The sequence below is a fragment of the Triturus cristatus genome, chromosome 7 (assembly GCF_964204655.1).
Source record: "Triturus cristatus chromosome 7, aTriCri1.1, whole genome shotgun sequence".
Classification (NCBI taxonomy): Eukaryota; Metazoa; Chordata; class Amphibia; order Caudata; family Salamandridae; genus Triturus; species Triturus cristatus.
In genome coordinates this window covers 38,390,463-38,415,781 of record NC_140590.1, presented here as the reverse complement: position 1 = coordinate 38,415,781, position 25,319 = coordinate 38,390,463, and positions in this window count along the sequence as shown.

The following is a 25,319-nucleotide window of genomic DNA, read 5'->3' as shown; positions in this document are numbered from 1 at the left end:
AACTCTGAACAGTGTGAAATAACTCTAACTCTGAACAGTGTGGATTGGAATAACTCTAAACGTGGAATAACTCTGAGCAGTGTGGAATAACTCTAAGTAACGCTGAGCAGTGTGGAATAACTCTAAGTAACGCTGAGCAGTGTGGAATAACTTTCAGTAACTGAGCAGTGTGGAAAAACTCTAAGTAACTCTGAACAGTGTGGAATAACTCTAAGCGTGGAATAACTCTGAGCAGTGTGGAATAACTCTGGGCAGTGTGGAATAACTCTAAGTAACTCTGGGCAGTGTGGAATAACTTTCAGTAACTGAGCAGTGTGGAAAAACTCTAAGTAACTCTGAACAGTGTGGAATAACTCTAAGCGTGGAATAACTCTGAGCAGTGTGGAATAACTCTAAGTAACGCTGAGCAGTGTGGAATAATTCGAAGTAACTCTGATCAGTGTGGAAAAACTCTAAGCGTGGAATAACTCTGAGCAGTGTGGAATAACTTTCAGTAACTGAGCAGTGTGGAAAAACTCTAAGTAACTCTGAACAGTGTGGAATAACTCTAAGCGTGGAATAACTCTGAGCAGTGTGGAATAACTCTGGGCAGTGTGGAATAACTCTAAGTAACTCTGGGCAGTGTGGAATAACTATAAATAACTCTGAGCAGTGTGGAATAACTTTAAGTAACTCTGAACAGTGTGGAAAAACTCTAAGCGTGGAATAACTCTGAGCAGTGTGGAATAACTCTAAGTAACTCTGGGCAGTGTGGAATAACTTTCAGTAACTGAGCAGTGTGGAATAACTCTAAGTAACTCTGGGCAGTGTGGAATAACTATAAATAACTCTGAGCAGTGTGGAATAATTCTAAGTAACTCTGAGCAGTGTGGAATAACTCTAAGTAACTCTGGGCAGTGTGGAATAACTCTAAGTAACGCTGAGCAGTGTGGAATAACTCTAAGTAACGCTGAGCAGTGTGGAATAACTTTCAGTAACTGAGCAGTGTGGAATAATTCGAAGTAACTCTGATCAGTGTGGAAAAACTCTAAGCGTGGAATAACTCTGGGCAGTGTGGAATAACTCTAAGTAACTCTGGGCAGTGTGGAATAACTATAAATAACTCTGAGCAGTGTGGAATAATTCTAAGTAACTCTGAGCAGTGTGGAATAACTCTAAGTAACGCTGAGCAGTGTGGAATAACTCTAAGTAACTCTGAGCAGTGTGGAATAACTTTCAGTAACTGAGCAGTGTGGAAAAACTCTAAGTAACTCTGAACAGTGTGTAATAACTCTAAGCGTGGAATAACTCTGAGCAGTGTGGAATACCTCCAAGTAACTCTGAGCAGTGTGGAATAATTCGAAGTAACTCTGATCAGTGTGGAAAAACTCTAAGCGTGGAATAACTCTGAGCAGTGTGGAATAACTCTAAGTAACTCTGGGCAGTGTGGAATAACTTTCAGTAACTGAGCAGTGTGGAATAACTCTAAGTAACTCTGGGCAGTGTGGAATAACTTTCAGTAACTGAGCAGTGTGGAATAACTTTAAGTAACTCTGGGCAGTGTGGAATAACTTTCAGTAACTGAGCAGTGTGGAATAACTTTAAGTAACTCTGATCAGTGTGGAAAAACTCTAAGCGTGGAATAACTCTGGGCAGTGTGGAATAACTCTAAGTAACTCTGGGCAGTGTGGAATAACTATAAATAACTCTGAGCAGTGTGGAATAATTCTAAGTAACTCTGAGCAGTGTGGAATAACTCTAAGTAACGCTGAGCAGTGTGGAATAACTCTAAGTAACGCTGAGCAGTGTGGAATAACTTTCAGTAACTGAGCAGTGTGGAAAAACTCTAAGTAACTCTGAACAGTGTGGAATAACTCTAAGCGTGGAATAACTCTGAGCAGTGTGGAATAACTCTAAGTAACGCTGAGCAGTGTGGAATAATTCGAAGTAACTCTGATCAGTGTGGAAAAACTCTAAGCGTGGAATAACTCTGAGCAGTGTGGAATAACTCTAAGTAACTCTGGGCAGTGTGGAATAACTTTCAGTAACTGAGCAGTGTGGAATAACTTTAAGTAACTCTGGGCAGTGTGGAATAACTTTCAGTAACTGAGCAGTGTGGAATAACTTTAAGTAACTCTGATCAGTGTGGAAAAACTCTAAGCGTGGAATAACTATGAGCAGTGTGGTCAGTGTACACCAGACTGGTTCAAAAGTGCCTTCTTTAGTAGCAGCTGTTATTTACCGCCCAGCAGGGCCACGAGCGCTATCCAAAAATGTTTATTGTAATTTGAATATTTTTTTATACAGCGTTCACCACATCAGATTTGTCGTTTCGCACCACTGTAGAAGACCGGATTGTTAATGACTGAATTCTGCAATAGGTTTCGAAGTGTGACATTAAACTGTGCACTGCAGGCTTCTCACAGACGCCAGCATTGAGTACCTAAGTCACTGACCTTTGTTAGTTGGAAAATATTGTGAATTAGGGTGCCTTAGCGCTAGTAAGTGGTGGAGCTGATTGGGAAGTGGGGGCCATGCCCCCTAGCTCTTCTTGTCCTGCTGTACCAGAGGAAGGCCCGTCTGCCTGGCGCCTAACATCAGGAACATTGCTTGCATTTTATCATTAAAATGCAATCGCTTTATTTGCCCAAGCAGCACCTGCAGCCTACTTTTTTTCCAAATGAAGTGTTTACATTCCAGCGTTAAATGCATCACATATCCTGTTGCCTGGTCCGAGTTTTTCTCTGGGCGCTGTTTTGGCAACTGTGTATTCTCTAAAGTGGATAAAGTGCAAACACCTTATGCGCCCAGTCTGTAAGAGAAGTGCTTCGGAGGTTGAACCATAATTTATAAAAAAAGACAGCCCTTGTCAATATCTTCTGTTCACTGGCCAGACATTACGTGAAGTTCTTTTTCTACATTTTGGAATGCGCTAGTGCAACTAATGTACATTTCCGACCACTATAATGCATATGCTTTATTTTTTATAACCTATCCCTTCCATGCACACTCATGGGTAGCTTGAGAAGTACACTTTAGGAGAGCAGAACACTTAGTCTATGCCCTGTGATGTGAGAGGGTTGCAGACTGTCCTAGCTTCAAAGCATACACACCTCGTTGCATTGTGGGACTTGTAGTCCTGCATTTATAATGGCAAGTACAGGACTGCAAGAATGAAAATGAACAGCTATATGAGAGGAAAAATACTGTTTCTCGCTAAAACAGTCACTAAACTCAGCTTTCTGTTGTACTGTGATTCCACCGCACCAGGCTTGTCCAAATAGTAGCCAGTGAGTTACCGGTAGCTCTCCTCCTACCTGTAAGTAGCCCTCCTCTGTGCTGCACAATTTACAGAATTTAAAGCTGTTACTTGGTCGAAATAATACATGTGTACTTTACACAAAAATGTATGTAATTTCAGAACTCGTGAGCTGATGTTTGGAGAAAAATGGATGAATTTCCAAGATATATCCAAATTTGATATTTAATAGGTTTCCATTTCAAGCACTCACCTTAATGCTGCTTACATTCCCTCCGCTCTACGCTGTAATCTCCGGATTTTTTTTAAAGAAGTAAATTGTCTTTCAAAACTAGCGTGCGTGCTCCATAGATAGCAATATTATTCCATGTATGTTAAAGACGAGTCGGTAAAAACACTGTACGGGGAATGCTGTAGATGAAAACGTTCCCCGCGCTTTCCATATGCATGCAACTTTCTGCTTTCCTGGAATGGTAAAGAGGTTGGCAGATGTTGGCCTGCAGCAGCTCCAAGAGTTAACACTACGGCCCACATTTGCATAGTTTTGCACGAGCGCCCACAGGGCTTTAAAGCATATAGTCGACGACAGCGCCCGTTTGCACTGCTTTTCTTCAAAGAACGCCTACGCAAAACCTTAGTACATTTGGGCCCAGGAGAGAGAGTGTAGTCTTACGGGTGTGTACTGTTTATTTTTTTATATTCATTCTTTATAGGAAGCCGCTACCGAGTAGTAGGATGAGATTAGAGTTCTAGGCAAGGGTGTCCAAAGTGGTTTCAGGAGGGACGTTTCAGCGTGATTTTTCAGAATAACCCATGAACATGTTGATCAAGTCCACTGAGGTTCGTTGTATACAGATGCGTGTTAAGTTGGGCAGCCTTGATGCAGAGCAGCGGTTACAAGCATCATTTTCATGGAGAGCAGCGAGTGAGCTGGATGGGCCTCCGAGTGGTGGGGCAGTCGTGCCTGGGACGCACTGAGTGCTGAGAAATACCCTTGTCCATGACAGTTCAAAGTTCGCGTGCATGTGATCTACTGTGCGTGTAGTTGGAGACGGCTCATTTGGGTGTAAAGGTGATGCGCTGAGATAGCGAGAGCAGTGGAGGCCACCTCGGTCACTCAACATATCTCAAATGTTCAGGTACCTGGGGTGTCTTATCTAGGGACTGCCCACACTGCTCTTAAGCAACGGTTTACAATGGGAATGGTTGCTTGGTTCATGGACATCTTAAGGGATTTGGCGGCCTTGTGTCAAACGTATTTTGGGGGCACCTATTCGGAACTCTTTGAATTTATGATCCAATATTAGCTCTTTCTTGCCCTCTTTGGCCAGGTCACTGTCAGTGCACCGGCAAAATCGTCCAAACTCCACATGTGTTTCGTTTACATCTGATGTTCAAGGACAGTGACTTGGGTTTTCAGTATGGTAACACAGCAGCAGCAGCTCACTGATATTGCTGAAAGTAGTCTCCGTGACACCCTGCCATTTCTCATATCTCAGGACCTGTTTTGATCTAAAAGCAACTTTTTATAGATGTTGCATGAAGCACAAACATACACTTTCTCTGAAAATGTTGTAATAGAAAATCATACATCAACCACATTAACAAATATATTAAAGGAAAACGATATTTAAAAAAAATCTATTTAATAATTATTCACGGTCATCAGGACAAGGCTCTCTGCAGAGCAGAGTTGGCTCTATCAGTGGTCCCCTGAAAGTCTGGCGCCCTGGGCAGCTGCCTATGTTATGCCATCTATTAATGTAATAACTGCACTTTCACAATTGCTTTATTAACCTTCCTGCTTTCTCAAATTTGCTTTAAAATGCATGATTTTTCTTCTTTTTTTTCAAAATTTTCTTGGGGGGGGGGTAACCCCCCCAAACCCCCCTTTTGGGGTTCGGGCACGCTCGCTGCGCTCTCTCGCTACGGTGCTGTATGCTAATTTGTTTGCGCCCCACCACTTTAAAATCTCACCCACCGCCCCTGGTTCAGGCATACTAAACTTCACCTTTCCATCTTAAGCCTTTGGGGAGAAAGGCTGGAAAACATATTACACAGCCTCCCCATTCTATTCTAATGGGCAAGATGGCCTTTCAGCAGTGAAAACTAAATGGAGATCATTTCACTGCCAGGGACATGGTACACACTGTGGTACATTTCCCACCTTTCACATGCACTGCACCCTGTCCAGGGGTACCCTAGACCTACCATAGGGGTGCCTGATGTGTATGGAAAGGGAAGGGCAGGGTCTGGTAAGTGCATGCACTTACCAGAACAACATGGCAGTTTAGGAAATTGAGCGCAGGCCCTGCAATGGCAGGACTGAGTTCCATTTCCAAGGCTACTTGAGTGGGTGGCACAATAAGTGCTGCATAACCCACCAGTAGCATTTGCATTACTAGCCCTGGCACACATAGTGCACTTCACTAGTAAAGCACACATTCCAATAATGGACAGCCAATCTCTATTACACTCTACAAAGTAAACACTTGCACTTTGACACTGTTTAGCAGTGGCCAAGTATCCAGAGCATCTAAGTTGGCAACACATGTCAGAAAAAAGGTCTAGGGGAAAAGCAAAACGTTTAGGGAACTTTAGCCAAAAAGGGCCAAGTCCCACACCCAATCCAGTAAACATCTCAACCTTTTCTGAGTACAGAGCAGATTCATCTGAATGATCGCCGATATCTCTCTTGTGACACCTTTCTGACACCCTTTGCAATATTGTACCCTAAATATAGAACTTCTTTCAGACAGTACTGTAGCTTGTTTTGGGAAAATGTATGTCCATTCTCAGCCAGATGGTTCAACAAAGCAATGGTATCAGTTCGGCACTTGTCCTCAGTTTCCGATGCATTCAATAAGTCGGCAATATACATTATCAGGACTGAGTTGCAGGGCATGACTAGGGATTCTAGCCTTTTCTTCAAGATTTGCTTGAAGATAGAAGGACTTTCTGTATACCCTTGTGGGACACAACACCACATTAAGACGTGATCTTCCAGCTTAAAGGTGAACTAACATTGGCTGGATTCATGCAATGTGCCCAAGAAGAACGCCTGACAGAGGTCAATGACGGTGAACCGTTCGGCTGCACATGGAATCTGAAACAGTATCACAGATGGATTCGGTACCACGGGACAACAAGGGACTACAATATTGTTGATTTTTCACAGATCCTATACAATATGGTACTTGCCGTTGGTTCTGTAAACCCAAAAAGGGAGAGTTGAATGGGGTCCCCAGAATCTCCTTCAAAATCCCCTGCTAGACTCGATCACAGGCGTGATCTCAGCAACTGTCTCTGGAGTCAGGTTGTATGGTCGTGCTCTGGGATACTTCTCTTCAGGCTTAATCTATATGCAAAAAGGCTCTACTCCTTTAATGAGTCTGATGTCCTTCCCTTAGAAATCCCATACTTCCTTCGACACTGTCTCCTTGAGATCCAAGGGCAGATCTACAGTTAACAAAGGGAACAATGAAACTCCTTCCTTCTGATTCGCCAATTTGAATGCTACGTCCTCATCTTTGGTTTGGATCTCAATGCCCTCTAGGGTACAGTTTATAGAACAATTGAGCTTACACAGCAAGTGTCTTCCCAACAAACTTACAGGACTCGAGTCACACACTACAAACTGATGATTGTCCTCAAAGGTCCCTTTCCTCAGAGGGCTCTCCTTGGTCCAAGCGTTTGACATTCTTTTATTAGCTACGTTGGGAGCCTCTGCTGTTCTCACAGTAGAGCGGGTAGCATCAGTATCAACCAGAAAGGTAACGTTGTGACCATCTATCTCTGCATCGACATAGGGTCCACTCTGGTCTACCTCCAAGACTGCGCCAAGGGTACAGTCTTCCTCCCCCCTCAGGCACCATCATAACATAACAGTCACCGTCCTCCTCCCCTTTACCCTTCTGCTCTCTCATTCCATCCTCCCCCGCGTTGTCTCATCTGTCACCAATGCAGGGTACAATCTCACTCCAACAATCATGCCTACTCTCCACCTCTTTTGCTTCTCATCCCATTGTGCTTCCTGGTATGCAAGCATCGCTTTTTTCATTTTTACATGATGGCGCTCCCTCTGCTTAGCATGTGCGGCACGCATCCATGCATCAAGTGCTTCAAACTGTATGGGTCTAGGTAAAGGTTCCATAGCATAACACATTCTCCTCAAATGGCCAATTATTCTCAGATTGAAGGTAGCGTCCCTTGGAAACGCCAATTTGTCCTTTTTCTCTGTGATCTTGTGCCAATTTTATAAGCCAAATAATAGTTTGAGCCCTACATTCATTGCCATATAGTGAGCGGGCGTATTCTTTCGGGGAGCCTCCTTCCCCACTCTAGTTGGAACAGGCCCAGCTCCTCTAAACATCTCTTTAATCGCTTTTAAACAGTTAATTTTCCTCTTCTCATTTGCATTATATTTGTATAGTTCACCTTCAAAGTGTAAAACGTCAGAGTTCCCACAATAGCACAATTGCAATACCCGATCCAACCTATCCCAGTGCAGCACCTTCTGAAGTCATCCACACTCCTTGCAGTGGCTCACCCTCCTTCATAATTTCTGTTCGCACACACATGGTTTCTTAAATAACAATCGTCTGCTCCTCTAAAAGAATCAATAGAAGTCAATCATTCGAAGAACGCACTCTCTCATAAATGAAACCTCAACCAGCGGGGAATTACCTGAATCAGTGTAGTTTCCAAAAAGGTCTGTCACACTATTCACAATTGTCCCTTTCACACCAAGTACCCGTCGACGATGTCTCACTACAAACCCCCACAAAACATGTCAGACAAATACAACACAGTGTCTTCTGCACCTTACTATATATACTGGAGTCTTAGACCACACTGGACCAGATAAGAACTTTCACAACTTATGAGCACATTCACACGACTCTCACAATATCCCCGCAAGACATCCTGTATCCAACTCTTCAACCTCAATCTAACATCCACCACTCATCACCCTATTGATACTCACTTCCTCTCCGCCACTGGTTTTCTCCGTATGCCACCAGAACTCCGCTCATTCTCCTTCTCTCATGTTTAAGTTTCACGCAGGGGACACTATCGTCGGGCTCTAGAACTAATTAAGATCTAATTTCTTATTACAAGTGTGGACCATCTTCTGTAGCTACCATCTACTTGCGTGGAAATTTATCTCCTCAAATTTTGGTTCGATGGTGCAATGATTCTTATGAGAGGTAAATAATTTTCCCAACTCAAGAACTCCATTGCAGACATTTCTCAGGAACTCAAGCCCACAACTGGATTCTGGTTAGTCAGTGTATTGTAAATTTTGAAACAGATTCAGATATATCACTCTTAACATGATGGTATAATCATATAAAAAAAGTCAAATCTCCGGAACCGATTTACCCTTTGTAACAAAAATAAAACTAACAACTCATTTATTACCACATTAAAAGACAAATATGTAAATTAGATAGCATCAAGATTTCAAAAAGGAAAAAAAAATCCCAGTTTCCTAACTATCCCTACAATACGTAAAAGGAGAAACCTAGACTGCGCATGATTCAGAAGGAAAGAGTAAAAGGTGTCAGCCGTCAGAATCATCCTAAGAAGAAACTCTAACTATGGTCATGTAGCCTACAGCCACAATCACCAAGAGAGGTCTGTACCTCAAAGCGTCTACAGCTTGGCAGTTCGGGTTGAAGTGTTCCCATGAGGCACAGGGTCAAGACTGATTTGCATATGGCTAGGTCGGAACTGGGGTGGCATGGTGAGCAAAAGAATGGTGGATTTAACCCAGATCTCTTGACTGGGAGTGAATGTTTTGATTTGTTCTGCATTCCGTCCATCAATTGAGTGTCTGTTACTTTCTTGCCCTAAGTGCGCCGGGTATTCCACAACATAGGTCCCGGGCTCACTGTGCCATTGGATTCAAGCTATCCTGGCTGATGAGGGGTGAAACCCTGAAACTGGTCCTAGGATGCTTGTTTCCGGTCCAGGGAATATCTGACTTGGCAGTTTGGCTGGACTGTTCCCATGAGGCACAGGGTCAAGACTGATTTGCATATGGCCAGGTCTGAACTGGGGTGGCATGGTGAGCAAAAGAAGGATGTATTTAACCCAGATGTTTTGACTGGGGGGGTGAATGGTTTTATTTGTTCAGCATTCCATCCATCAATTGTGTGTGTTTTGTAAACCTGGGTGGAAAACTACGCTACGCTCGCGGAGTGTGCGTAGCGAGCGCAACTCCGCACTATGCGAATCACACGTAGCACAGTGCAAAAACACGTAACGTAGCATAGCGGGCATTTTTTGCTCACTTGCGGTCCTCAACGTCAAGTTGGCGACCGCGAGCGAGCAAAATCAACATCCCGGCGAGACATTTTCCTTGTTCGCGATCCGCAACATCAAGTTGCTGATCGCGAGCATGGAAAATAAACCTCCCGGCGAGATTCTCAACGCGGGGAAGTCAGGTTTCTCATTGCGAGTGGTTGCGTATGCTCCGGACCGCTCGCGATGAGAAACTACAAAGTCCGCGTTGAGAAAGCTAACGCTCGAGTAAAAATCTACTCGAGCGGCAGAAAAAGACTGCTTGCACTGTGCATGATGTCGGTCGCAATGATTGCACAGTGCGGACAAGCATCCGGCACTGTGCAATCATTGTGAACAGCATTCCCCTACCGCACTACACAGTTCGCGTAGCTACGTGTAGCACGACGTAGTGCAAAGTGTACTTCGCGTAGCGTAGTGCGTCTACGCGAACTACGCCCAGGGTTAGTCTTTTGCTTTCTCACCCTAAGTGCGCCGGGTATGCCCAGACGTGGCTCACTGTGCCACTGGATTCATGCTATGCTGGCTGATGAGTTAAGTTAAGTTTATTATGCATAGTTAATTAAAACCAGTGCAAACATTTTACAAAAAAAAATAATTTTTAAATAGCATAAAAATGTGTTCATTATAATCATCATTTTTTTTTTTTTTTTTGTAAAAAAGAATAAAGCCCAGAGTGATTGTCCAGCAGCATTTTTTCCCTGATGCAGGGCAGCATGTTCCTTGGCGTCCTGATGACCTCCTACTTATTCTCTGTGTAGTTGGTCGCCGGTTTTAGTGCGTTTAACAGTCTGTGCTCGGTCATTACAAGGAACTTAACAAATCTGCAATTCAATTTCGTATTTGCAGGGTTCATGCAGGCAAGGACTGCTTGCCTTCTAGTGCTAGTCCCTAGCTGCTTGAACTGGTCCTTTAGGAGGTATTAGCGAGCGGGCCGAAGTTCTTCACAGAGGCAAGTCAGGTGGAGAATGTCGCCCTTTTCTTGGTTGCAGAGCGGACAGGCTTCTTGACCTTTACTCCTGAGCCACGGTGGAAGATGCTCTCTGCTCGGCAAAACCCCTAATCTCAATTTCAGGAACCGCAGTTTTGTGGCCTTGGGATAGCCCTGACTAAAGTATGATTGTGGTGTCAAGGTTTTATATGAGTTTAGGGTCATCCATGCGTGGCTTCTTTTTGTAAATGCAGCCTTATCCTTTAGTAATGAGAGAGATTTTAAGTTTTTCCAAAGCAGTTTTTTAAACGTGTTGCACCCAAGTTGCATATCCCAAATCGCAGTTTGGTTGGTGACCCCCAGTGCTGCCTTCAAGTAAGGTCTTGCTTGAGATTCATCCCTGCTTTGGATGTCTTGCCATAGCGGCGAATTTAGGGTGTTAGCCATGGCCGAGCGGAGTTTGTGGCAGTAGATGATGTAAGCTCCCTGTCTGGCTAGGTCTTGTTTTAGCAAACCAAACTCCAGTCTTATTTGAGCAGGCGAAGTGTAGTGCGGGAGCGAGAACATTATTCTGTAGGCTTTTGTTTGAATTGTGTCCAGGTTCTTAGAGTCTCTTCCTCGTAGTACCTCACTGCCATAGCAGATGGAAGGAACTAATTTAGCCTGGATGACCTTCAAGTAAGGAGTCAAAATTGGCCCCGTCAGATGGTTGGCTAAATTTTTTAGTGAGACGGCTATGCAAATCCCTCTCCTTTTTGTTTCTTGTTTATGCTGTGCAAATGTGCCGTCTCTGTCAAAGATGACTCCAAGGTATTTATACTCAGACACTTGCTCTATTTATTGGTCGCCTAGGGCCCATGGTCTCTGATGTTTGTTCTTGATGTTGATTGACATCGTTCGGGTCTTACTCAAGTTTATTTTTAGATTGTTTTCCGTTGCATAGCTATGCATTTGGATCAGAAGCTGCTGTAGGCCTATATAGGTGTGACTAAGTAGTACGACGTCATCCGCGTACAAAAGGTTGCTCAGAGCTTTTCCTCCCAGCCTCGGGGAATGGGAGTTGCATGTATTAAGTAGACTTGGGAGGTCAGCCATATACAGGTTGAACAGTATTGGGGCAAGCACACACCCTTGTTTGAGGCCTTTAGTGGTGCAAACCTTAGATGACAAGTGTGTGCCGCCTCCTAACTTCACTTGCACCCAGGTGTCAGAGTGGAGGAGCTTCAGCATGTTGGGTGTCGGCTGTGGTATGCCCCATTGCGCCAATTTCCCCCAAAGTCTGCCTCTCTCGATGTTATCAAATGCTGCACTAAAGTCGATGTAGCACAGGTGCAGCGGAAGTTTTTTAGTTTTTGCAGCATCTATAATTAGGGAGATAGCCAGAATGTTGGTTGATGTTCCTGTTTTTTTTCTGAAACCAGTCTGATTCAATGGAATGATCTGGTTAGCTTTCGCCCATTGCACAATCTCTTCAAGGATTGTTCCCACAAAGTATTTTGCCTCATTATCAAGGAGGGCTACTAGGCGATAGTTGTTGGGGTCCGTTTTATTACCGTTTTTGTGTATGGGGACAATTGTCGACCCTCTCCAGGATTCTGGGATTCTGTTTAGGAGTCTGGCTTCCGAGAATATCGGTTGCAGAATGTTTGCCCGTTCTGTGTTTTTTTCCTTGAGTAGGGCTGGTGGGATGCCATTGGGTCCTGGTGCGCCTTCTTTCCTGCCCTTACAAATTTGCTTTTTTATTGCAGCCATTTGCTGAGCGGTTGAAAGCTCCAAGTAGTTTTTGATTTGGCCTTGCTCTCTCTTGATCAGAGGACCCAGCGTTAGCGTAGTGGAGTCTGCCTCAGTGTTGTTACCATTTTGTGCTCCTGTATATTCCAGTTGGTCATTAAAGTGGCTGTGAAGGTAGTTGATCCATCACTCTTCCACGATGTGCGATCCTAGGTCTTTATGTTGTGGACGCAAGATCCTGTTCATTGATTGCCAGAAGCGGGCGCTATTACTGATTTTAGTATCAAATAGTAATTTTGCCCATGTCTCATTTTCAGCGTCTTTTTTTATGGTCCATTTTAAACAATTCAGCTCAGCCCTTTGTTTTCTCAGCTCTGCTCGAAGATGTGCATTGTTGGCGACTGATCTTAGCTTCCGTAGGGTCAAGGTGACTTTTCTTTTGTGTGACCTTACTTGAGTTCTCGGACCTATTTTTAAAATACTTTTGCTATTTTCTTTATGGAGGTTCCTTTTTGAGGCGTTCTTAGTTGCCAGTTCTTTTAGCAAATGTCCTGTGTATTGCTCCCAGTGGGAGATGTGCCCAGCTGCATCTGGTTTGTGTGTGTTGTATATGAGGAGGGCAGTTTCAGCCAAAGTGGTTGAGTTAGTTAGTTGGCGTGCATTTGATCCTTTTCAGGTTGATCGAATAGATTTCCCCTAGCATATTGTCAGGCTTCATTGCAGTATACATCTTAGATGTCAGATGGCATTCCTGGGGACGGTGATCACTTTCACCCTTGTCCCCCATTCTGAACCCCCGGATATATGGAAATAATGCCAAACTGGCAAAAGTGTAATCCAGGATGGAGCTGAGGGTTTGTGTGTAGAAGGTTTCTACTGGAGGAGAGTCAGTCGGAAATCTTCCATTTAAGGCCCGAAGATTTTGATGTTCTAGATCTTTAAGTACGGCGTTATTTGGATTTTTTCTCCTATGTAGCGAGGAGCTTTGTGGTGGGATGGTATAGATTTTATTGAGGGCTAAAGCCTCTTCTTCTGCTGATGAACCAAGTAAGTTTTGGTTGAAGTCCCCTGAGAAGAGGAAGAGAGGCTTTTCCATCTGAGTGACGTACTCCATCAGTTGGTTGCAGATTGTGTTAGAGTCTTTAGCTCTGTGTTTGGGGTGAACGTATGCGTTGACAAGGCATATCTCCTCTTCTTTATTACCTAACTGTATTTTTATCTTCACAGTTAACATTGTGGATGTGGATGAGTCCATAAGCACTGCCGAGGGGCTGGCTGATGAGGGGTAACACCCCGAAACCGGTCCTAGGATGCTTGTTTCCGGTCCAGGGAGGACCTGGCCTGGCAGTTCGGGCTGGACTATTCCCATGAAGTACAGGGTCAAGACTGATTTGCATATGGCCAGGTCTGAACTGGGGTGGCATGGTGAGCAAAAGAATGATGGATTTAACCCAGATCTCTTGACTGGGGGAGAATGTTTTGATTTGTTCTGCATTCCGTCCAACAATTCTGTGTCTTTTGCTTTCTCGCCCTAAGTGTGCCGGGTATGCCCAGACGTGGATCCTGTGCTCACTGTGCCACTGGAATCATGCTATCCTAGCTGATTTTGAATTTCTGTAAGGGGATTGGTGTTGAGCACCCTGTAGTGTTTCTTCTCACTTATTTGTTTGACGATTTCTGTCTCATAATCTTTCCGATTTTGTATGACGATTCCTCCGCCTTTATCTGATGGTTTCAGTATTATGGAGTCATCATTTTTTAATTCTTTAAGAGCCTGTCTCTCTAGTAGTGTGATATTATAGGGGATAAATGTCCTTATAGATTTCATTCTGTCTATGCCTTGTATGACCAATTTCTCAAAGGTCAATAATTCTGGTGGCATCATCCCATTAGTGGGGTAGAAGGTAGATATTGGTCCAAGACCTGTCAGTGAGTCTCGTGTCATGGGTTTCTTATCCCTGAAGAACAATCTTAATCAAATTTTTCTAAAGAACACAGAGGTCTTTCTTTACTTTCTATCCTTCACGGATACCGAGCACCGGATTGAACGGTGTTTTCCACTATCCCTAGCAAGGCCTGCCGGTTCTCAATGCAAAAAGGCGGGAAACACTGCATAAAGGAGCAGTCTTCCAAAGCGATCACTGTCATTGTACCGTCCTTGAAGGTGACTCACGCAGCTTGGGAATACAGTTGCTGTGATTCATCGCGCACAGAATATCATCCAGGCAAGAATAACTATAACTGAAGAGCGCAATAACTTACACTCACCCTTTTATTAAATCCATAGACCTACACAGTGCATTGTCATTGTTTCCAGAATTTACCAGGGATTAACCATACCGCTATGGCTATAGCGAGTTGATGTAAAGAGCCGGTCGGCCAAACCGTACCCCTGACTGCCAGCCTTTCCTCACACTGAGGTAAGAGCACCTTTTGAATCAAAGTGCATCACATATCCTGCCCTGTCTCACCGCTTTCCCTTAACCATACTCTCCTTCTCTCCCATTTCCCCCCGGCAGTAACCGGACGGGTCCTCTTGTGAGTAATACCCTTCACTTCTCACTTGTGGCACATCACTAGTTCACAAGGCTGCCCATTAAGCAATCCAGGTAATTCACACTCCATGTCCCCCCTTTTTTATTTCTCGCATTTGTGCCGGTACATGGGCCTTATGCTCTTATTATTTCATTATAGATGTCCGTGCATCACTAGTCCTGAGGAGACCCCGTACTGATAGACGGTCGAAACGCCGTCGACAAGCTGAAAGAGCGAACCATTGCCCAGCGTGTATTATTATATACAGTTGCTGTTTCCAAAGAAATTATACAAGAATGGTCGTCCACAGGAACCGTTGTTTCCCTTTATTTAACCAAAATACAGGCATAACAATAAAAAGTAAAATCGGGTACAGACCACCCTCCTCTTTCTCGAGAAAGGGTCATATATCGCGCAGCCCTTCGAGGTTTCCCTGGGGCCCACAAGAATCTGGCGCAGAGTGATTGTAAATGCTCTATTAGTTTGCCAGGTACCTCCAGAGGCACTGCCCTAAAAAAATGCATAATCCGGGGCAAAACATTCATCTTCAATACATTGGTTCTGCCAACCAATGACAGATGCAAATTCTCCCACCTTTCGAGTGACCGTTTAACTCCCCACATAATATCACCCCAGTTGACCTCTACAATCTCTTTTACAGAGGAACGTATCTTAATTCCCAAATATGTGGCTCCCCTAACCACCCTAGAATCACTATCCATTACTTGACTCGTACACAAAATTTGGGTTTTGGCTGTATTTAGTTTATATCCAGATGTCAAACAAAATTTCTGCGTTAAAGATTCTATTTCGGGTGGTGTTTAGCCAAAATATCGAGTTTTAAATTTCGACCTACAATAATATCGTGTTTTTAATATCGTAGGTACAGAATATCGAAGTCAAGAATATCGATGGACAGAATATCGATCCCAAGGTAAGTAATATCGAAGTTAATAATATCGAAGTACTTAATATCGATGTAAGTAATATCGTAAGTTAAAATTTCGATGTCAATAATATCGATATTTATTTAGTGTAATGTCATTTAATATGTTTTTTATTTGTATGTTAAAGATTATTGTAATGTATTTTAATACATTTAAAAATAAATGTTTAGAGATTTATAATTATTTTACATTTAATTTAGCGTTTTAGTATCAGAGCGGGTTGTGGGTTTATAGGGGAATAGGGTGGGAAGTAATTTAATTATAATTAATGAATTAATATGTATTGTTTAATTGGTATTTATGATTAATTAATTGGTAATTAATTAATAATTGGTAATTAATTGATTAATTAATTGGTAATTAATTATTAATTGTAAAATTATTTTATTAATTGGTTAATTATATACATTATAATTACTTTATTATTAATATTTATTTATTGTTATTGTTAATTAATTAATTGTTAATTAGTAATTAATTGGTGATTTAAGTTTATTAAGTGATTAATTGATAATTACATTAATTATGTGAATTTTTATGTGTAGTGGGTTGTGGGTTTATAGGGGAATAGGGTGGGAAGTAATGTAATTATAATTAATGAATTAATATGTATTGTTTAATTGGTATTTATGATTAATTAATTGGTAATCAATTAATAATTGGTAATTAATTTGATTAATAGATTAAATAATTTTTAATTAATTATTAATTGTAAAAATAATTTATTATTTGGCTAATTATATACATTATAATTAGTTTATTAATAAAATGTATTTATTGTTATAGTTAATTAATTAATTGTTAATTAGTAATTAATTGGTGATTTAATTTTATTAAGTGATTAATTGATAATTAAAATTAATTATGTGAATTTGTATGTGTAGTGGGTTGTGGGTTTATAGGGGAATAGGGTTGGATGTAATTAAAATAAAATAAATAATGATATATTTTATTTATTTGTAATTATTATTAATTAATTGTTATTAGTTAGTTAAATATAGTAAATATAAATAATTGATTATTGTATTTTATTTGTTGTTATTGCTAATTAATGTATTGTTAATTAATAATTAATAGGTGAATATTTGTAATTTCGTAGCTAATATGTATTAATTAGTGAATTAATAACTATATTAATTATAAAGAATGTATTATTAATTGTAAATAAGAGATACATTGATATTTAAATCTATTGTGTATTTTGTATGTGTAGTGTGTTGTGTGTTAAAGGGGGAATAGTGTGGGATGTAATTTAAATTTATTTATTTAAATATTTATTTTACATAATTGGTATTTAATAATAATTATTTTTTTTAAACATTGTTAACATGCAATTTTTTAATAACAAATTATTGAATTGGTTATAATGTTCATAGAATCACTATGCTATCTAGTGCTTTCCCAACTGTTTTACTATCTGGAGTGGGAATAGTAATTTTTACCCCTACGCTATCCAGCGCTTTCCCTACTGTTGCACTCTCTGGAGTTGGAATAGTAATTTTTACCCCTACGCTATCCAGCGCTTTCCCTACTGTTGCACTCTTTGGAGTTGGAATAGTAATTTTTACCCCTACGCTATCCAGCGCTTTCCCTACTGTTGCACTCTCTGGAGTTGGAATAGTAATTTTTACCCCTACGCTATCCAACACTTTCCCTACTATTGCACTCTCTGGAGTTGGAATAGTAATTTTTACCCTTACGCTATCCAACACTTTCCCTACTATTGCATTCTCTGGAGTGGGAATAGTAAATTTTACCCTTACGCTATCCAACACTTTCCCTACTATTGCACTCTCTGGAGTTGGAATAGTAATTTTTACCCCTACGCTATCCAACGTTTTCCCTACTGTTGCACTCTTTGGAGTTGGAATAGTTATTTTTACCACTACGCTATCCAACGTTTTCTATACTGTTGCACTCTCTGGAGTGGGAATAGTAGATTTTACCCTTACGCTATCCAACACTTTCCCTACTATTGCACTCTCTGGAGTTGGAATAGTAATTTTTACCCCTACGCTATCCAACGTTTTCCCTACTGTTGCACTCTTTGGAGTTGGAATAGTTATTTGTACCACTACGCTATCCAACGTTTTCTATACTGTTGCACTCTCTGGAGTGGGAATAGTAGATTTTACCCTTACGCTATCCAACACTTTCCCTACTATTGCACTCTCTGGAGTTGGAATAGTAATTTTTACCCCTACGCTATCCAACGTTTTCCCTACTGTTGCACTCTTTGGAGTTGGAATAGTTATTTGTACCCCTACGCTATCCAACGTTTTCCCTACTGTTGCTCTGTCTGGAGTGGGAATAGTAATTTTTACCCTTACGCTATCCAACACTTTCCCTACTATTGCACTCTCTGGAGTGGGAATAGTAATTTTTACCATTACGCTATCCAACACTTTCCCTACTATTGCACTCTCTGGAGTTGGAATAGTAATTTTTACCCCTACGCTATCCAACGCTTTCCCTACTGTTGCACTCTTTGGAGTTGGAATAGTAATTTTTACCCCTACGCTATCCAATGTTTTCCCTACTGTTGCACTCTCGGGAGTTGGAATAGTTATTTTTACCCCTACGCTATCCAACATTTTCCTTACTGTTGTTTTTGTTGAAGTTGGACTAGTAGTTTTATTGTGTCTGATATTAAATATGTTTTGTAATATTTTAGCTATTGTAATATATAATTAATAATAAAAATTATTCAAATTAAAATTATTGATTATTATTTGCTATATGTAATTATTTAATATTTATTAATGTTATTGTTTTATGTGTATAGATGTATTGGTAATTTAAATAAATATTTAATAATTTATATGTTACAGAAATTATTATTAAAAGTAATTATTAAGTAAGTGTATATATTATATATTATATATATATGTTTCATTAAAGTTTCATTTAATTATTTATATTTATTATACATTTTACATATTATACAATATATTTAATTATGTTTCTTTGATTTATAAGTATTATTTGGTTTATTTTACATATTTTTTTAAACTAAAAAAAAACGATATTTTTGAATTACGATATTTTTGACATCGATATTAAATTATCGATATTTTTGTACTTACCATGTTGTAGATAGGATGTCGATATTCTTGACCACGATATTTTTGTTGCGATATTTTTGTAGGTCGAATTTTTGTCTTTCGAAATTATGTCATACAATCATCATCGGCGTATGCCATTACGCAAAACTGTTCTTGACGTACATTGAAAAGACTGAGGTGCCGATCACGATCCGGCAAAAAATTTCCCCGTGCGACTCGTATCGGGTCTTTTTACCGTACGAATCGTACAAATGCCGTACGAACTGGCAATCACGATTCGCATGGTAAAAAGTCCATACGACCCGCACCGGGAATCATTCCCCACACGTCCTCGGGTCGGAAAATGTGTCCGACACGTCCTCGGACGATTTACCTTACAAACGTAAAAATCCAAGTCCGACCGAGGAATCACGATCCATCCCGTGCGTCCGAGCCTACAACCGTATGGAAAAAACACTGTCCGCACCGAACACCAATAGCAACCATGGAGACATGTGCCCGCATACGCGCCCAACACTCCCCCCAGCCCCCGTACGTCCGACACGTACCCCCCGTATATGTATACCCCCACCCGTCTATGTACACCCCAGTACGTTCCAGTCGTACCCCCACCCCAGTACGTGTCGTACCACCGTCAATGTAAACCCCCCCACCCCTGTACGTGTCGTACCACCGTCTATGTACACCCCAGTACGTTCCAGTTGCACCCCCACCCCAGTACGTGTCGTACCCCCGTGTACCCCCACCCCAGTACGTTCCTGGCGCACCCCCAACACAACCTCCTAAGTACGGAGCGCACCCCATGCCCCAACATCACAACCGCATGTACGAGTCGTGCAAAGCCACACACAAGGACCAAATCGTACAACCAAATGGCCCATGTACACACCGTACACACGCTCAAAACGCACGTACACAACAAGGACAAAACAAAACAACTCAACAATACACCATTCGAAAGGCACACAGCCACTAAACATGGCCAACAACCACTAAAATAACACAATCACTGACCTGCAACTGTCAAAAACAAACAGAGGCCCAATACACCACCACTCCTTATAACACACCCACCCCAATCACTGTGGGAGTGCTGCCGTATGTGTACCCATCGTGATGGCGAGTGTACAGGCATTTGTACGGTCCGTACCACAACGAGTACGCATACGCGTGCAGAACCATAGTGATAGTGAGCGTACAGGCATTTGTACGGTCCGTACCACAACGAGTACGCATACGCGTGCAGACCCATAGTGAGAGGGCCGTACACTCGCATGTACGCTCACTATCACTATGGGTCTGTGTACCCGTAGTGATAGTGAGCGTACATGCGAGTGTACGGTCCGTACCACTACGTGTACGCATACGCGTGCAGAACCATAGTGATAGTGAGCGTACATGCGAGTGTACGGCCCTCTCACTATGGGTCTGCACGCGTATGCGTACTCGTTGTGGTACGGACCGTACAAATGCCTGTACGCTCACTATCACTATGGTTCTGCACGCGTATGCGTACACGTAGTGGTACGGACCGTACACTCGCATCTACGCTCACTATCACTATGGGTCTGCACGCGTATGCGTACACGTAGTGGTACGGACCGTACACTCGCATCTACGCTCACTATCACTACGGGTACACAGACCCATAGTGATAGTGAGCGTACATGCGAGTGTACGGTCCGTACCACTACGTGTACGCATACGCGTGCAGATCCATAGTGATAGTGAGCGTACATGCGTGTGTACGGTCCGTACCACTACGTGTACGCATACGCGTGCAGACCCATAGTGATTTTGAACGTAGGCATGCATGTACGGGCCGTTGCCATGCTTTTGGGGTGCCCTAGGGCCCGGAAACGCACCGTACCTGTGTGTGATTCTCCTAATTACATAGGGGACAAGTATTAAGGCCTACATGCATGCTGGTTGTCATGGCGACCAGGTTCAAATTTCGATTTTGTTCTGGAAGGTGCACAGCAGAAGTCAGTTGGAATTCTTCTACTTTGTTGCAATGTGTTTGTGGGGCTGACATCATGCAGGAGAATGAAACCGATAGAGAACCCACAGACTGCTAGGTTTGAAGGGATTGGTGGAAACATAGGATGCAAATGTGAGTGACCAATCACTCTGTACTCCTGTGCATGAGACTGGGCAGAAGGCCACATATAAGGCAGCCAGGTCCCATGAGGGATTACTTGCCTGCACATCTTTGCATTTGTCGACCAAGCTGCTGCTACTGATTCCCTGGAAACATGTCAAGGGCTGTGGAGAGGACACAGCCATTCACCCTGGAGGAGAACATGGCTCTGCTGGATGTGATCCTCCCACAGTACCCCATGCTGTATGGGCGACCAGGGTATCAGGTGAGTGCATAGGCCACTGCCACAGACTGTCCCTATGTTGTGACTGTGTCTTCAGGCATTGTGACCCGGTGTGACACACATGCCATGTACTGTCGGGGGGGTACCAGGGGGGGGGTGCCTGATGTCTCCCAGCAGTGCCCTGAGACAGGAGGGGTGTGTGCAGAGTCCTCCCAGCAGTGCCCTGAGAAAGGAGGTGTGTGTGCAGAGTCCACCCAGCAGTGCCCTGAGACAGGAGTGGTGGGGGCCTATAACTCACAGCAGTGCCCTGAGACAGGAGGGGTGGGTGTGGAGTCCTTCCAGCAGTGCCCTGAGACAGGAGGGGTGTGTGCAGAGTCCTCCCAGCAGTGCCCTGAGACAGGAGGGGTGTGTGCAGAGTCCTCCCAGCAGTGCCCTGAGACAGGAGGTGTGTGTGCAGAGTCCACCCAGCAGTGCCCTGAGACAGGAGGTGTGTGTGCAGAGTCCACCCAGCAGTGCCCTGAGACAGGAGGGGTGGGGGCCTATACCTCACAGCAGTGCCCTGAGACAGGAGGGGTGGGTGTGGAGTCCTTCCAGCAGTGCCCTGAGACAGGAGGGGTGGGTGTGGAGTCCTCCCAGCAGTGCCCTGAGACAGGAGGGGTGGGTGTGATGCACAGTGTGAGCCTTGCTCATTGATTGTGACATTGCCATCATTCCACCTGAGTACCCACTATGGCACGTACTGCCTTTTCCCTCACCAGAGGATGATGTCCCTATGACAGAGGTGCAATGCGTTGGCTGCATTACATGCCATGTAGTAACCAGCTATTATGTTCACATATGTCTCTCTGTGACATGTGGCTGGTGTATTGATGTGGTGTCACTTGTACTTCCTCACAGGTAGGCGCCTCTGCCAAGGAGCAGATCTGGCTGACCGCCGTCAGTGCCGTGAGGCGTGTGGATGGTCGGAGGCGGAGCCTGTCCCAGGTGAGGAAACGCTGGCAGGATATCCGGTGCTGGACGCGGAGGATTGCACGGCTCCTGCTGGGGGACTCACCTGAGAGCCACAAGAACCGCGGCCGCCGCCGTCTGACCCACCTCCACAGGCGTGTGCTGCCGGTGGTCTTTCCAGACCTGGAGAGGCGCTTACAGGCGATGCAGCAGGCGGAAGGGGGTAGGTACATGTGCGTTTGTTGTGTGTCACCGGCATTTGTAAGGGCACAGTGGCATTCATTCACTGGCAGGGTTTAAAGGTGCTGTGCCCATCCAGTTTGCCCAAGTGTGTCGCTGCGCCCCTGCCACCCTTCCCCTCCTTGCAATGTGTTCCCTGGTCTGTGTGTAGTCACTCCTTCACAAGGTAATGTAGGCTGGCGCTTTGTCCACGAGAACAATGACTGTAGCATCATGGGTGGTAGTGGTGGGTAACAGGTTGTGGGACCTTGCCTGTGAACTGTCAAGTTCACTGCATGTGGGTTCCATGTCAGTTGGCACTGATGCTGGCTCCAGACATGGGAGTTGGTCTCTCATGTGTCATGCCTTACAGCGCGCATGTCCTATGTAGTGGCCTGTGACATGATGTGCATGAGTGTGCGCTACGCATAGTGCAGGGATGGTGACGTGTGTAGCAGTCATTCCCATTCAGCCATTCAGTAGCATGTAGTTGCGTGCCCAATACTGTCCCCTGGGGCACCTTATCCTCAGTGTTGTTTGTGTCATCATCAACGTGGACACTCTCACTGTCTACAGCGTAGGTTGTGCTCTGTGCCATTGTCCCCTGTCACCATGTATATAGACGTGCTATTATGTACAGGTGTCCACTGTGCAGCCTGACCTGATTGTCCCTCTTCATACTCACAGTTGCCAGTGCCTGTGTGTCTTGTTATACTCATCTGAGGATGGGCACTGGTACCTCATTATTTGTACAGGCGCACCTTTGCTGATTTGCGTCCAATCTTGCCTTTTGCCTGCCACTGTGTTTATCACCCAGACTATGAGATGTTGGTGCCACCTGTGTCTCAGCAATTAGCATCGTGTGGGGGTTGCTTGGGGCGGCCAATGCCTATGTGTCAAATCCTGATTCCTAATTGCTGGGTCTGGACAGTGTGTGATGTTACTGGACACACACGCAAGGTGCAGTGACCGAGTTATGTTGGGCATGTTTGCAGCATTACCTATGCAGCATGTGTCTCAAGTTCATGGATATTGTCCCTGGTCATAGGTATTTTCACAAACGCTGTGTGGTGCAGAGGCAGTGCAGGATTGTCCCCAGGGCCTGGGTGCTATGTCAGACTCCGTTTCCTGTCATCAGCTATTGTCTCATGCTCTCCATGGTATTTCAGTGGCATGGTGGCTCAACCAACTGTGTTTCATGCCCTACATCGGTACCTTGTTTTGCAGATGTTAGGGATCTGCCTCTTCAGGCTATGCAATGTTGACTATGTAGATTGGACTCATGTGACAGATGTGTACAGGTGTCTGATTAATTTCTGTCTCTCCACCCTGCCCACAGCATCGTCGGGGGACACAGAGGGAGACATGGACACGGACCAGGCGGAGGGACCGAGCACCAGTGGCAGCCGTGACATCGGGGCTGGCACATCGAGTGGGACAGAGGTGGAGGATAGTGTGGCCGAGGACCTGTCGACTGGCACATCAGACTACGAAGCTGACAGGTCCGAGGAGGATGTCTCAGAGTTGGCGGAGGCTGCACCAGCAGCTGACAGTGGAACAACACCTGCCACCGCCCCCTCAGTTCCCACCAACCGCCTCCCACTTGCTCGTGTCCCTTCCCAGCGTGCCCGGTCACCGCATGTCTCCTTCCTGCCAGGCACCGCACCCCCTGCCCCTGTCTCCACTGCTGCCGCCAATGCTGAGTCTATGGACATCCAGCGGCAAATGCAGGTTGGTCAGGCTGCGATCCTGAATGTCCTCCATTCCCACGGGAAAACCCTCAGCAACATCGAGGCATTCTTGGAGGGCATTCATTCTTTGCAGGCTGACCAACGCAACTTGCTGAGGTCCCTAGACTCCACACTGACTGCAGCAGTGGGTCTCCTGCAGCGCGACCTCCCCCCACCTACCCCTGCCCCATCCACACTTCCCACTTCCATGCCTGTCCCACGTACACCCAGACGTCGGCATGCACCCACCACAACAGACACAGGCACCACACCAGCAGGGAAGGTCCACCGCACTCCTCCTGACACGCACACACAGGGTGAGATAGGCACACCCACTGGGTCGGGGGGCAAACGTGTGACACGCAGCCAGAGTGGGAGTCCGCATTCCACACAATCCACTCCCTCCAAATCCCCTCCCCTCAGCTCTCCTGGCCACATCTCCCCCAAGGACTCCTTCATGGCCGCTCTGTCCTTGAGCCCCACAGTTACGCCACCACGCAAGCGGTCAAGGAAGTCCTCGGTCAGGGTGGTTGAGTCTCCCCCCCTGTCTCCACCCTCCCCCGGTGGCGCTGCAACCCATCCCTCTGAACCCCCCCCCTCCTTGGGGCCTGAGGTCACTTCGGGTGCAGGGGACTCCCTGGAGGACCTTGCTAAGGTGTGTAGTGCCATCCTGGCCTCCGCCTTTGGCCATGACACACCCCCTGTGGTTGAGTCCTCCATCCCTGCACCCACAACGCCGCCCCTTTGCCCTGATGTCCCTGCGGTGCCTGTTGCTCCCCCCCCCCCTGATGCCCTCACCAGTATGGAAGACGATGGCATTTGACTGTGCAGGCAAGGTAGGGGACACACATCCCACTGTGTCCCCCATGCAGCTGGGAATAATTGACTGCCCTATGGCCTTTGTTGACTTTGAACTGCCGTTGATCCACGGACATTGTGCTCATGCTGATTAAAGCTTTATTTTTTTTTTCATTATCACACTCCTGCTATGGTGGTATTGGTGTTGGTGGGGCTGCTACATTGTTTTGGGTGGTGTTTAAGGCTTTGGGTGTGTGGGATTTGTAGTAGTGTTCTGCTCTTTGGGGCCACCCTAGGATCTGTGTGCCATCACAAGGTGTTGGCTAACTTCCTTAGGTCATGTCAGCAGTTACTGCATGGTTCAATTGTCCCAGGGTGTATTCCTTCCTCTGTGTACCCAGTTTCTTCCCTGCAGGGTGTTCCCAATGTTTAGCGCAGAGCTGTGTCTACATGAGCTGTGTGTGTGACGGAGCCCTTCTACTTTGGCCATGCATGCATGGCCATGTCTCCACCTGCAACAATCGTGGCATCCTTGCTGATCACT